The 16,553-nt window shown below is 28.2% G+C and overlaps 1 protein-coding gene across 1 annotated transcript in view; it reads right to left on the bottom strand.

Moving 5' to 3' along the window:
* The window catches only part of LOC148225901 (uncharacterized), a 35,590-nt gene extending 22,702 nt beyond the window's left edge, over positions 1–12,888 (bottom strand). The window contains exon 1 of the mRNA XM_088204325.1: positions 12,667–12,888. The gene's annotated coding sequence lies outside the window, so the exon portion shown is untranslated. The remainder of the gene's footprint in view (positions 1–12,666) is intronic.
* Positions 12,889–16,553: the final 3,665 nt, after the last annotated feature.

The raw sequence follows: 16,553 nt of genomic DNA on the forward strand, positions 1-16,553 counted from the left end.
ATGATAAGCAATCTAAACCAACTTGTATATAAAAGTTATAAAAGTTCTTAAATAACATTCGATAAAAAAAATGTCAGTGAAATAAAAAATGCTTGAATTTAATTCAAGCACTGTATAACAATTTTGGTGCAATGTTAAGATGTATTAATCAGATTTAAGCTGTATCAGTATTTTGATCCAAAATAGAATGGTTTCGCTTTGATGATAAAACAATAATAAATCAGGTTTATGATTGATTATAATGAAGCTGAGTCTTTACTTCTACATTATACTCTTATTTTTTTTTTGATAAAGAACTACAAATGTCGATTTATATTTTTTCAGAATTTTTGCACATAAATATAGGATTCAATGGTTTTTGAGAATTTTTGAGAATTTGAGATTGCTATAAATTTAATCAAAAATATAAAATCTTATCAAAAAACTAGAGTTAAAAAATATTTTATAATAAAAATTAAAATAAAAAGAAATATATTAATATGTCTTTTTTACTTTTGTCACTACACTATTAACCAGGGCTGTGAAGTCATTAAAATTTTAAACATATTTTATTTAGATTCTGATTTTACAATTTTTATTTAAATTATTTTTTGTTAGCATATAATTAATAACAATAAAAAATAATTAATTTTTATAATATAAAAATTAATAAAAAAGGGCAACTAAATCACCCTTATTGACGTATTATGATGATTAAATTTAAAAAAGTAAGTGCAAAAAAATATATTATACATAATATACGTTAAAAAAAATTAAATATTTACATTACATCTAAACGAATTAATAATAAAAGCTTGTTTCAATAATTTTATTTTTGATTAAAACTAATTTTAAATCTTTATTAATATTAAATCTAAATTTAATCTATTACGTCTATGAAAGCTTTTAAATCAGTGTATTATAAGCGCAGAAAATAAACGCACTTCAGCGCACTCAATGTGTTAAAGAAAATTATAAAAGGATTGAGAGTCGATCGATTTTTTTATGACTCTGGCATCTGCTAAAATACCACGAATCCGTGACTCAGACTCTATTAACCTATTAGGGTTCTCAATTATTCGTAGTTTTTCAATATTCGAATATTGAATCAAAAACGGATGAAGTATTCGAATGTTTTTGTATTTTTTTCTCGGTTTTTACAGATATTAATTTATTTAACCAATTAATGCAAAAAAATCAATCAAATATTGGCTAATATTAATTATTTTAATTAATCAATAATTACTTTCATAATCGTTAAACATGTTTTATTGATTATTACATGCTCTTTTATCAGGGACGTCATTTCAGATTTTTTAAATCAACAGAATTAAAATCAACTGCGACTGAATTAATTCAGCAAAATTGATAGAACATTTTAAATGCATAAAGATCGGATCTTATGAGTAAAATAATTATAAATAAATTAATTTTCTTGTAAAAACGAATACAAAAACGTAACACGAAGTTTACAAAGGAGCATTAAACGATAATAAAAGGTGGGCTTATTCAAAATTTTGTATCGTTCAATGAACTATTTCTGCGAATTTTAGTTATAGTAGACACAACTGATAAACATTATATTCATAGATATTTTACGAATACGTAAAAGTATTTTTTGTTGTTGAGAAAAAGCGTCACATATTTTGGAGCGTCACTCGGGTATTTTAAGAGAAAAAACAAATATCTGTGATTTTTTCAAATTTTATTCAAGATTGTAGAAACGAATATTTTACGAATATTCGATCAATTATTCAAATATAGTAATAATTATAATCAGTGGCGTAGCTATAGGGGGGGCGAGAGAGCGGGCCGCCCCGGGCGGTATTTGCTTGGGGGCGGCATATTCGCGATGGGATGGTCTAGTATAGTTCTTACTCCTGAATGCACTAAAATATATAGATTTTTAGATTTTCGCGAGTATAATTATACTTGAAATCTCGGGATTCATCGCGATTTTTGCTTACTTGTATTCTAGCAAGAGCTTAACAATAACCAGTTAATTATTTAAAGAAATGCTGATTTTATGACTCTGGTTGATTTGTGTTTTTGATTAAGAAAAATGGCTGACACAACTACTCTGCTTAAAAAAGTGTTTTATAACATACCTATGTTGTAACTATAAAACACATAGAAAACCTTAATATATAATTTTTTAGTGGATTTAATACATATGTTATAAGTAACTACACATTTCGTCATTTAATTAACTCAAAAACACTATCAAAACTACACGTATTGAAATATTAAGTTGCATCTGAATAATAAATAATAAATAATGAATTAAAAATATAACACAGTAAAATTATTAGAAATATTTATTTTATTGTATTTTCTTTAAAAAATATTGCAACTTAAATTAGTGTTTAATTATAGGTATTACAATTGACGTTTAAAATCGTATTAATGAAATGATGTTATCACTCATTGAAGGGTAACTTCAAATGTCAATTCAAGATGTCAATGAAAAGATTTTCTTTTTTTTCAAACCAGTCAATGCAGTACTGAGATCAAAGAGCATTCCAAGATTATTACTCCATCTTTCACTGTCACAACGAGACTCACGTACTAATCTATGAATGTTTCTTCTTCTTTTTTTCTGTTATCTCAATACCGACGGTGGCGCTTTTACAAAACAATTTAGTGCCGAGACGTTGCCTTATTGAGATTTGTTAAATAAATTTCATATTGTGTCGTGTATGGGATGCACGACCATAGATTTAGACGCAAGCGGTCATAAATTGAGTGGATAGCGACCGCAGAAGAAACTTTCTACGGATCACGAAACGAACAAATTGATTTTTAACTTAACGTGTGTATTGTATGAAGTAAAAAAGTAACGATATCAATATATTATACATAAGACGCAATATTGCATTTCGAAATTTCTCAAATATATTTTTATTGCCAATATGATTTTTATATTCGTAGAGAATTTAATTTTTCAGGGCGCCATTTTGTCGCGACATTGAAACGTTTGCAAAAACTCAATTACAGTGTGGCGCCTCATAGCAGTTAACGCAATCGAATATGTTTTTTATTGGTTCGAAATGCATCGATTTCTTTCTCGATGCAATTTTGCGTTCCGATACGACGCTCTATTTGCCGGTCAGTTCGAAATTTATGGCATGAATCTATGCAAACAATAGTGGACTTTCTCGGTGAAAACGTTGACGCTTCACCAGGCGATTTCTTCCATCGCTCCCATCGCGAAAAGTCGACAAATCGCTTCGGCAAACGTTCGATAGAAAGTAGCGGCTGAAAATGTCATGAAAATTATACGAGGGGTATAAAATTAAAACATATAAATGAAGCACTTTCTAATTTTACTCTTTCATTAAAAAATCAAAAAAAAATTTTATACGTAAAATATAGTAGCAAATTGTAGTTTTAGCACACCGTAAAACGCAAACGAAGCCATAAAAATATCAATAAAATAACACGCTTCATTAATTTGATTTAAAAGTAAGCAATAGCTATTAAATAACAATAAATTTTGTGTAGCAAGTAGTCTTAGGTTTAATTCTCATTTCATTTTTTATACAAAAATTTGCGCTATTAACTCTCTATTTATTGAAGGTAACATAAATACATGATTTGTAACTAGAGTAATTATTATAAATATTAAGCAAATCATACTTGTTGCTACATGAGTTCTCTACTCTTCTCTTTATCAATGACACACATGATGCAATTAAAGCTCGGAATAGCGTATGATGTAAGGTTTAGACTGGTAAACCAGAGGCTGAGAGTTCGAGCCAAGGCAACAGACTCAAATTTTTATTTTTTAAAATACGCTAATATCCAAAATTTGCCCAGCTATAAAATGATTATAAATAATAATTCGTAATTAATTATATAGATGGCACCGACTTTCAGATATTCACTCTGTTTGTTAATACTAACTTGTAGGTATTCATTATGTTTGATTGCCTTACCCAAGATTAATCTAATGCGTCACGATTGCTCAAAGCAAAAAATATACTACAATTTTAAAATACATACCAATATATACATATATACGTATGCATACATACAAATTCATACACACATATAAGTAAAAACACGAAAACAAGATCACTTTAACAAGTGTGCATTGTCTCACACGAATTGAACCAAAACCCCATTTGTGCACGAGAAAATGTAAATATCTCTATGCACAGTATTGAGCAGACGAACGGCCTTTGCCAGAGAAGAGTTGGTAAGTGCTTCACTTATAGACTTTACAGTCAAGAACAGTGGACGCGACTGAAAACTATAACCACGTTCCAGAGCTGCTGGAACACCGAAGGATTGTCTACGATGCCTTTGAGCAAATTCCAGAAGTGTTTAATTATATAAACACTTCTGGAATTTGCTCAAAACATATCCCAGCGCTTCCAAAATAAAAGCACTGGGAAACAAGAACGGATAATACCCGTATAATATCGAACGAATTTACGCTGTACTTTTTCCAGCTTCAATTCATTACATTTACTCATTACGCCTCGAATCCGAATAATAGAGCTAGTTTCTAGTACTCTGCGGCTTAGAGCATCATAAAGAGTGCGCAATACTATAATATTTTTGAGGTAGCGTGCATTTCTTAAGATAAAACCGAACATTTTTAATGATTTGCTGCGAGTTTCTGCAATGTGCTGGCTAAATTTCCAACGTTCTTCGAAAGTCACACCTAAATCCTTAGTAAAAAAAACAACCTTGAAAATGCAACTGTGTGACATATGCTTAGATTTACTCAATACAGTCAATAAGCTTGGACTAACCCGAGTGGGAGCTTCTTGCTCGATTTTATATTGTTGGTGCCTAAAAAGGTCATAAGTATTAAGAAAGACGCAATAAAGAATTTTGAACAATCGAAGTGTTTCGCTGGTCCTTCGAGTCCATTAAGTCTTCGAATATAGTTACATTGTATAGAATCACAGTAAAATTCATATCTGTATTTGTAACCTACTCATTTTTGCTAGGAGTGTTTGAAATACATTGCATTTTAGACGTAACATGTATTCAATATAGCACATTTTTTAATGTTACTGGGGAGGGGGGTGTCGACAATCCATTGTATAGAATACACTAGAGTGTCAGCGCTTGTAAACATTTCTTTTCCACGAGCTAACCAGATTTTTAACGAGCTTGCCAAACACAATGATGTTTTCTGCGATAGCTATGAGGAGCTAAAACTATTTATATGTGATATTTAAATATATTAATTAATCACCGCTTCGTTGTTATACGTTAATACACTATGTTAATATAATTCAATGGAAGAACAGCATACATTTAATCACAAACACAGATACTTTAATTTTCAATTAAAAAATTGTTTCTACTGCACGTCGATTTGACGTATTGCTTTATTACTTGAACACTAAGCCACTAATAATCAACTGAAGTACATTAAAATAGTTAATTATATAAATAAATATAATGCATCTATTAAAGCTATAAATTGCAGCTAATAACAGACGCGCAATTATCACACACATACATATTGTACATATGTATCCGACTTTCTTGATGAAAATCCGCTTATACTGAGATAATATACTGGTATAATCTCACGATGCATTATAATGGATGCATTATTGTGTCCGGTCGCCGTTTGACCTCCGTTTCTAGTGTGGGTCTGAGCAAAGAAAGCGTTAATTGCACGCGAACCGGAATCCTTACGACCCGATCGTACTTGATTTCATTTCTACTACAACAAAAAATATTCTAATGATGGGTTAGTAAATAAAGTAGAGTTGAGTGATAGTCTAATTAATTATGTAGATGATTTTCAAGCCTTAATAAAGCGATTACCATAGTATTTATAAGCAATAAAGATGTACATAGATTTAATACCAGAAACAGAGATAGTGTAAGAAAATGAGTACGGCCAAGGGAATATTGTACGGAGGTGTGAATTTGTGTAATAATATTCCTAGGACAATCCGCAAAAATAAAAATGTAGCGGGTTTCCTCAATGGAATAAAGAAACTTTATTGCATTAAGATTATTTTTTTATTATAAGAAGTATTTTTTTATATAATATTTATGTTTTAAATGCATGTTTTGATAAATTTTAAGTATGAAAAATTAGCTAAATTAGCTAATTAAATTATTAAAAAATATATTTTTACATGCTAAAATTACACTGTAGATTAATTTTGCAATTTTTTTTGTTACAAATTTAAGATATTAAAAAATCCACACTGATTTCAATTGTTTTTTCCAATGAAAATTCTTATTTATATATTGTCGATTTATGAATAAAAAAGCGGTTATTATAAATATAAAATATTATATCGTTAAAAATTAAAAGGAAGAGTTACTAATGATATATAAATAGGTCTAACCTTGTCTACAATAAAAATTATATATAAAAAATTTATCATAATAATATTAATAGAAAATAACGGATTTGTGTTTGTTTTATCTGATTTTTTAGACAAATTTCCATATTTTAAAATTGACCTTGTAAATATATTGGTTTGTTAGTTGGTTTGATCCACTATTTAGTTTCATAATGGCGGCTATTAGTACAATTAAGAATTTCATAGTTCCTTTGAAAGAAATTCTAGATACAAAATTCTAGAGATTAAATATAACAAATTTTTGATAAAACTAGATTTTTAATTTGGTGATATAAAAGAATCTTAGGCAACTACTGTAATTATTATCATATTTCTATACAAAATTCTAAAAAATTATGTATCTAGTAATATATGTTTGTACATATAAAATAAAGCTATCCCCGAAAACATCCTTGGTTTGGCAAGCTCGTTGAGAAGCAGGATGACTCATGAAAGAGCAATTGTAACCTGACAGGCGTAAGACCAAGGCGTTACAACGGGGTAAATCAATCAGATATAATGAATACCTAATTGTAAGTATTAACCACCAGACTGTAAATCGTCTGTAAATCGGATACATTTATATTAATAATTATAATTTGTAACCAATAGACCACTGCTGGGGTTCGAACCCGCAACCTCAGAGTTACTAGTCTGAGACGGTATGGACCTTATATGTATGTATATGGGATATAATGATTTTTAACAACTACTGCTGAAGTTCTTATTAAATTTCTCTAAAACTAAAAAATACGCTATATACACATATGTATGCAAATCAATAAATCTAAAAAAAAACATATAAATCATAATATAATAATTTTATTTAGATTACTTTACTTGATTTAAGCATTGTCTATCATTTCATGAAATGTATTTTGCCTTAAAAATATATGATTCATATAAAAAGTTATGCACTAAATTTTCTTAGTTATGCACATTTCAAGCATATATTTTAATTAATTTCATATTATTCTTTTTGATTCAAGTAATACACTAGATTGTAAAAGGTTCTAGAGTAGACTAAACAATAACTTCAAAACTAGAATTATACATATAAAACAGAGGATTCTATTTTTTTACAAATCTATAAAGAATAAGTCATAATTTTAGTCTACAGACAATATTTTATTTTAATATATGTATATACATTATTTACTGTATAATATTTTTTTATTATAACCAATTATTAAAATGCACTTAGAATATTTTTTAATAGCAGTAGTTGTAAAAACTACGACTATAAAAAATATATATCTTTGCGCCTAAAATATCGTTATTCAATGTCGCTATTGATGTGATTTAACTATACAATCAACTATGGCATTATTTTCGTCTCACGAAGTATTTTGTCAAGCTGATAATTTATACGAGCCTAGGAGAAATCCAACTCGATACAAACAGGTGTATAACATTGTATGCAATATATCAAACTGTATTCACTGGTCGCATCAATCTTAACAAAAATTATATCTGCGCCTTAATTGCGGCTCCTTGCGCATTTTATTTATTGCCCATTGATACATTGTTATAGATTTATAGACCAAACTCGACTTCGCGAAACGACCCATTGAAATTCGGCAGAGTGGAAAGTGCCGAATCCGGATAGATAAGAGTTGCTTTCATATTTTCTATCAATAATCGACAATTACGTATGTGAAGGTCGAAAAAAAATAACATGTTCGAATATAAAGTGAGTTGATATTTAAGAAACTAGTGTTAAAATTTAGGAATGATCCTTTGTTATTTTTTTACTAATTGTTATTCAATATGAATCCGAATGAGTAACGGGGCAGAGTTGCATATTTGCATATTTTTTTTCCAATAATCCAAAATTATTTATGCGAAGGTCGAAAAAAACTATTTGGACTCCGAAGTGAGTCAAGCGTATTGTTTTGTGTAATTTCAAAATAATCCTTCATATTTTTTGTGAATTGTTATTCAATATGTGTACATAATCCGTTGTTAATAGAGTCTTCCACAATCGGATTCTCACAGCGCAATTAACGGTTGCGGTTACTATAGTGTGAACTTATTGCACTTTGACACGATTAATCGTCCATTGTTGCGTTGATGTGAGAAAAAATGTCTATGAAATTGAAAGGAAAAAATATCATCACGTCATAAAATTAACATGTTTTTTTTTCAATTCGAAATTATGAGTCAATCAATTTTATCAATGTTAATTGATATAAATATATAAATAAATTTAGGATTGCCTTCTAATTACAGATATATTTAATAATTTTTATATAGGCTAAGATATTTTAATCTTGTCGTTTTGATCGTTTTCGAAAGATTATGATATCAAAACTTTATTTTATATGTATCTTCAAGCATTAAAACGGCGCTTCAAAACGAAAACAACATGTTGATGTTTTTTTTTCTTTTCCATGTTTTTTTCTAGCAATATCTAGTAGTAGTTGTAGGAATTGTGGCGTGAAGATTACGGACTAATTGATAGCACCGCTCGTGGCCATAAGGCCGTAAGTAGCTCAGCGCGACTAAAAGTGAAATCGAAACACTCAATGACTCAATGAATTTCACATTAGACTCTGAGCGGCCTTTTCGCCGACAAAACCATTCGAAAAAAGTCAAAATAGTCGACGGTCGCCGACCTATAGCAAGAAAAGGTTTGCAAGGTCAGCAATTTACGCGAAAAAAATATTTACGTATTAGAAAATAAGAAAGAAACTAAACAAAAAACCCATCGGACTTTTGTGCTAGTTTTCAATTTCGATTCGATTTTGATAACTTTTCGATTCGATACAATTGAGGTTAATGAACTAATGAATAATTTCAATTCATCAGAAACGATTGTGTTAATTTTACGAAATTTAAATTTGACACCGAAATCAATCAGACTGCGCAATAATAACGCTTAAAATATTATTTTTTATTATAGATGTGTGATTTAAAACATTAACTATGGTTATGTATGGAGTATCACTGAAGTAACTCATATGCCGTATGAAAAATTATGGAACAAATTGCCGTTTGTATATTTAAAATAAATTATTTGTGCCGTAAAATTTGCCGTATGAATTTTGTGCCATAAATTGAAATAGCCCCATAATTTAAAAAATGCTATTTTAGTGAAATGCTTTGTGGTAAAATAAGTGTGTTTTAGTAAAAAATGGCTATAAGTTATAGCAAAGTAGTGAAAAATGGACTCAAAAAACAATCGATATAAAAAGCATTTCCAATTTATTTATAATTTTTAATTCTTAAGAAAAAATATTGTATGTGTATTTTTATGACACTATATAATATTTTTTTTAATTTCAACTAATTTTCATGACTACTTTGTAATTCATATTTAATTTAATGTTGAGCCTAAACTGTTTTAAATGCGTTAAAAATATACAACAAATCAATATGTATTTCAATAAATTATAAAAATGCAATTAAAAATATTTCAATATTGTGTATTAAAAAATTCTATCTAAAAAGCAAGATTTACTTAAAAAAAGCAGATTTTAAATTAGCATTTAATTTTCTCATCTTTGTGGCAAAAATCGCGTTACTATAATATAATTTTAATAATACACAAATACAAAAAAATCCCTTTTGAACTTTTGTATTAAGATACATACAAATTTTGTATGTATTGATATTTTATTAGTTTTTTATTCAAAATCTAAAATATTTTAAATGAGTTTAAAAATTAACTATATATTATAATATAATTAAAAAAATGCAAATTATACATTTTTTAAGATTATTTTGTTGTTAAGAAAAATGTATTTTTCATATTTAAAAAAAAATAAACCTAATAATGTCCTAAATAATATGATAAAATAAAAGGGTAACCATACGTCACAATTGATTTATTTTATCTTTGTGGCAAAAGTGCTTAATTAAAATGTAATTTCTATAGTATAAAAATACAGAAAATTTATATTGAAATATATACATTTTTTATTATTATTTTTTTATTTATTTAATGCAAAAACCTTATATTTTGTCAAAAAAATGCAAGTGTAATTTTTTTAAGATTATTTTGATATTAAAAAAATATGTTTTTAGAACAATTAGCAACAAAAAAAGTATAATATTGGCGAAATAAATGTGTAATTATGCATTACAATTAATTTTTTTAATCTTTGTGCCAAAAATCATTTTATTTTAATAAAATTTTAATGGTACAAAAATACCGTAAGTTTTATTTTGAACTGTATGTTTATTTACTATTATATTATAATAAAATACGTCGATTTTTTTTATTCCCTTTACTATAAATAAGTTTAAAACATACTTAAGAGCAAATAATACTGTACTAAATCAAAAAATGCATTTAAAAATATTTTTACAACTTGTATTAAAAAACACTGAATTTTGCAAATTTTTTTCTAAAATAAAATGTGCCAAAATATCATAATTTCTCCGTAGAAAAAATTGTGCAATTATATTTATTTAATGCTCCAAAAATACCAAAATTATTAATATTATATGCTTAAACTATTAGGTATATTAAAATATATACAAATTATATTTATTTCAATTTAAAACTTAAAATGAACAGATACTATTTTATTATATTAAATCATAAAAATGCGTTTAAAATATAATTTTTAAGATTAATTTATTAACACATTTTTTTAATAGACGATTTTTCAAATGAGCTATGTATGATACTACTACATAAATGTGTAATTATGCATTATTTTTTATCTCATCTCTGTGGAAAAAATCGGTTTTTCCTGTTTTTAAATTATTTTAATTTTAATGTGAAGCTCAAACGGTTTTAAATGAAGCTGAAATATACTACAGATTTTTTTATTTTAATAAGTCTTAAAAATGCAATTCATAATAATTCTCAAGACTATGTTATCAATTGTGTAGAAAAATGATAAATTTGGCACATTTTTAAAAATAATGTATGATTTTAAAATATCAAGAATAAAAAAATACAATTCATTTATAATTTTGAATTCTTTAGAAAAAATATTAATTCAATTAAAATATGTAATATTACTAACAAATATTTATGACATTATATAATAATTTTTATAACTACGATGTTATTAATTCATATTGCGCAAATACTGTTTTAAATGCATTAAAAATATACAACAAATAAATTATATAAATGCAATTAAAAATATTTTAATCATGTATGTTAAAAAAGATCGATTATTTAAAAAAAATGGTATTAAATCAAGATTTACTTCATAATAACTGATTTTAAATTAGAATTTAATTTAGTTATTAAAAATGGTAAATTTGGCACATATTTTAAAAAAAACTATGATTTTATAATACCCAAAATAATAAAAGAATATTTCATATTTTACCATAAAAAAAATTTTTTCTCATCTTTGGGGCAAAAATCGTGTGATTATATAATAATATTATTTTAATGGTAAAAAAGACCAAAAATTGTATTTCAAACCCTCTCTTTTTGTACTGTTTATTTATTACAATTTATTTAAAAAAACTTACCGTTGACTTTTCAACAGATGTGGGTTTTTTAATACGTATAATATTTAATGCAAAGTTTAATTTCTGACGGTAAAATTATACTTTAAATTGCAAATAAAATTTTAAAGCAAAAAAAAAAAATTTTAGAATATGTTATTTAAGGTATTTATAATTTGGTCAGTTGATAAATAGTTTTATATTTAGAAAAATAGTAAAACTGGGCTACTTTTGAGTGCGCCGCTTAATTAATCCGCGCACCACATCGCCGATAATGCCATTCAAATGAATGCAAATGGTATGGATCGCAATAAAAGTTAATGCACTAACACGCACGCCGCGCGAAAGCCAATTATGACAGTTTCTCCAATAAATATCGCGAATTAAAATTTTGCGCGTTTTAATTGCTAATTGAGACGTTTGACGTTTGAATATCGTTAACCGGTCGAACCGGCAAAAAAAAGTCGAAAAATTTCGCCGATACAATAATCGTTTGCGGTCTGAGTTTGCGGTTCGTTAGCGAACGTTTGTGTACTTAAAAGGGAAAGTTTACGAATGCGTCTTATCTGCTATTTGTATTTTGGAAATAAATGGAGAAAAAATGGGGAAAAAACGCATAGAGCGTTATTAACGCGAAGCACACGCGCGTGAGTTTCGATCGTTTTTGACCCAGTTTCACGTGTTGGAACAAATGTGAAAAGAATGATCTTGTTTCAATAGAACCATTGTTCAATATGATGTCATAGATCGATTGTTTAGAGCGTGTATAGATAAAGGGTCGGATTACAACACCGTGACACAATTATGAACAGCATTCCATCATTTTTTTATAAAAAAAATAGTATGCTGTTCCTACTCCCCGAACGTTACACTGTTGCATATGGTCGGTATGGACCGATTCAGACTTTTAATATATTGATTAAACGATGCGTACCTTGCAGATATGACTGGTGCACTTTACTGGTGTTCGCCGATTGCAATGCACTTTTCAGGTTCAACACTCAACACTCAATTATCACACAGTCGGTTCATGTCACACTTGTCACACAATGTCCCAAACACCCGAATCGCACAATTGTCGTGTCAGTCAGTCCGTGGCGCGAGCTTCGAAGTCAGATTCACGATTGACTCGTTCGACTCTTTCTCCTCGGCACCTGGCGAAGAAGAAACGGTGGTGGGATGGCCATACTACTTTTACCTTCTACCGAGATAGCACCACGCGGTTCACCAATGAATCATTACGCGCATACACACACGCATACCACTTCTAATTTCTAACGAGAAGTGAATTTATCTGTTTTTTTGTATTTCGATGTGAGAAAATTATCTATTTTAAACAGCGAGTGCTTTGAAAATCGATATTTTGTTTGATGCTCAAATATTTTTTCACCGTAACTAAGATAATATTAGATTGCTAGGAACCAGTTCAATTTATGCCTTGAAAATTTATTTACAATATTCTTTTGTTATAACGGTTATGGAATTGATTCAATTTTAAAAGCTTTACCTCAGTACCATTATTTCGGCTTTTCTGAGCCACATTGAATTAAAAGAAATCTTCTTGGGCTACACATAAAATATATAATAGAGCTATTGTAATAAAAGTTTAATAAAGTATATTTGAACCCGATTTTGTAAGACTATTAATTCCATGTAAGTGGAATAAGTAAGATTTTGTAATTAATTTTTAATTTTGTGTGACACATCCTTAAAAATAGTTGCTTACAAATTAAGTATTGAATATGGCAAAATTGTGGAGCAGGGAACATTTTCCTCTAGAAAGATAAATTTAGGGAAGACAGGACGGTAATTTTATTCTTTTGGATCACATTCCATTTAAAAATCTTGTAATAACGATTGTCCCGAAAATCATGAAATCAATTCCCAAATTTTTACTGTTTATCGGACTGTTTTAAAATGTATAAAACAGTTTTATTTCAAATTATGTTATGATTTAAAATACAAATTGCGTATTTCATTATTTTTCATATGTAAGTTGAAGCACAAATTTTCTTTATAATTTTACATTTTAATACATTATAAATATATGCTTAATTAATTAGATAAAACGATGTTGCAAAAATTACAAAATAGGGCAATGGGAGTAGTTTTGAAGAAAAATAGATTTACTAGTTGTAAAAGTATGATTGATAGATTGGAATGGTTGGATATTCAAAAAATAATAACGATAAATGTCTTAGTATTTATATATAAGAAAAAATTATGTTACTAAATCATTTTATTGATTATTTATTAAAAAATAAATATAAACATAGATATAATACTTGAAATAGCGAGTTAGGTATAAGAAAACGAGTACGGCCAGGGGAATAATGTATGAAGGTGTGAATTTATATAATAATATTTCTGGGACACTCCGCAAAAATAAAAATGTAGTGGGTTTTCTCAATTGAATAAAGAAATACCTTCGTGCATTAAGAAATAAAATTTAATATTAGGTATTTTTTATTATTTTTTTTATTTTTATAGTATGTTATATATGTATGTTACAGTGTAATTTGCTTAGTATATAAACAATAAGCTATATTAGCTACATAAATAAAAGTGGAAGCGTTCGGTTCTAAATTCTAGACGAGTCTAAGAAAATTTAACGCCCGCAATTCACCGCCAGCAATTTACCGCTGCGTCAATTAATCGCAAATACAAAGTTTATATCCTACAAATTATCGTTAGCATATATTACTGTCTAGAAGCAATGAGATTTGTTCAGTCCAATCATAAAAAGTTATTTTTATTTAAGTTTCTACTTTAAGCTATGCTTAGCGAATCTTAGGAATATTATAAACTATGAATAAATACGGCAATACAGTATAAGTATACAAAAATGTAGTAATTTTTTTCAACCACCTTCGTGCATTATGAAATAAATTAAAACGGTAAGGATTTTTTATATTATGTTTATGTTTATATTATGTTTTATGTGAAGGATCCTATCATTCATAAATAAGGATAATCTAAACAATAGTAGAACCACACAAAGCTTTTGTTACGACTAGAAAAATTAGGTTTCCGATTCTTTGACATAAAGCTGGTCTTTAATAAGGACCAGACAGACACTCGAATAGACTAGCGGATTTGGCCCGCCCACGGACAACAATCGGTCATGGATGATTTTAATCTACCTTATCGGGCAGCAGAAATTTATTTTTTAATAAATTCACCGATCTTCTATAATTGATCGTCCCACCACAAAGCAGCAGATCATAGAGGTACCATGAATATAAATACTGATTTAAAGAAAATATAAAGACTTCCTCTTCAATACTTCGTATGACATTAGCGGCAACCGAGAAAAGGTAGATTCTACTCGGAACATCAAAAGATCGCATAAACCGCCGTTTTTCTCTTCTCATCCACTGATCCAGCTCGACGTCCGGAATCCAGAGCGAACCACTTCAGAGACGCATGTAGCCCACGGATGCACCCACGGACAACCCGTCTCAATTGTTGCGAAACAAGCAATTTATCTGTCTTAATCAAATAAATACCCCGGACAGATAATATAAATATGATTATAGAATAATATATTTTAAGTACTTTTTTTAAGTATGATTAATAATTATAAAGGAGTTAAAATATGAAAATAGTTGAATATAAGTATATAAAATTATATTGTAGAAATATTTGATAATATAAAATAGTCAGGACTAATTGTAAATAAAAATGAAATTTTATAGAATACTGTAATCGTATCACATGATATTAAAATATAATGACGACATTGATGAAAAATATGTAAATATAATAATTATATTTATTTCAATATAAATATTAATCTTTCGACGAGAACAATCAGAAAAGTTGATGACATTGTATGTAACATCAATAGACAATTAAATAGAAAAAAAATAAAGTGTTTTTTAGCTTCACCATTAATCTAGGTTCTCTTATGGCACTCTATGTCAAATTATAACAAGTGCACTTTGCGAGAGGTAACAGTATATGTGTATTTATAAAATTATATTAATTTCAAGGCTTATATATAAGATTAAATTATCCAAAAATTATATAAAGACATAAAATTCTCAACAAGACTCCATTCCAATCTTATCCGAAAGAGCGGCCGCGGAATGCCGTCGCGTTTATTGGTGAACAATCTGTGTGTAAAAATGCAAAATGCGTTTTCACTTTCGAAGTTGTCATTTGAACAAAGTCGTAAGCCGATAAGAGTATCGCATACGCGCCGTGACATGGATTCGTCCGACATTTAGACGGACTTTCACTGAAACTGGCCGTTTTTGACTCGGTCCACCGACACCGCCGCGGCCATACTCGAATTCCACCTGTGTCCTTTATAGGGCGACCGATCTCGCTTTCACGCACGCGCATTTTTCACCGTTAACATTATTATATAAGATACGAATTCTCACCATCTTTAGTTTTACGACTTTGCCGCTTATGTGCATGCGTCAGGCAAAGACAAAGCAGGTAGTTTGTGATTTGTAAACGTAACGTATACCTTGACATTCGTAATGGAAAAACTTTTGACGACAATAAGAACATGATCATGGACATCTTTGACTTTTGATCCTAAGGAGCATTTTGACCTCACGATCTAGCTGCATAGGACTTTATATTGAATGACTATCAGGTTGATAATACAAAGGTACACATGATCTACAAAATGGAAAATATATCGTGAATAAATAATTGTATTTATTTATTATTATTATTTTAATAATTTACTTAGCTAATGAAGCTAATGATTTTAAAACTAAACAAATTTAATCATAACATATATAAAAAAAATATTATAATTTATTTCTTAATGCACGAAGGTGTTTCATTATAATATTTAAG

Source organism: Plectrocnemia conspersa, unplaced genomic scaffold, assembly GCF_051122295.1.
Source record: "Plectrocnemia conspersa isolate PC_06_02 unplaced genomic scaffold, ASM5112229v1 ptg000014l, whole genome shotgun sequence".
Classification (NCBI taxonomy): Eukaryota; Metazoa; Arthropoda; class Insecta; order Trichoptera; family Polycentropodidae; genus Plectrocnemia; species Plectrocnemia conspersa.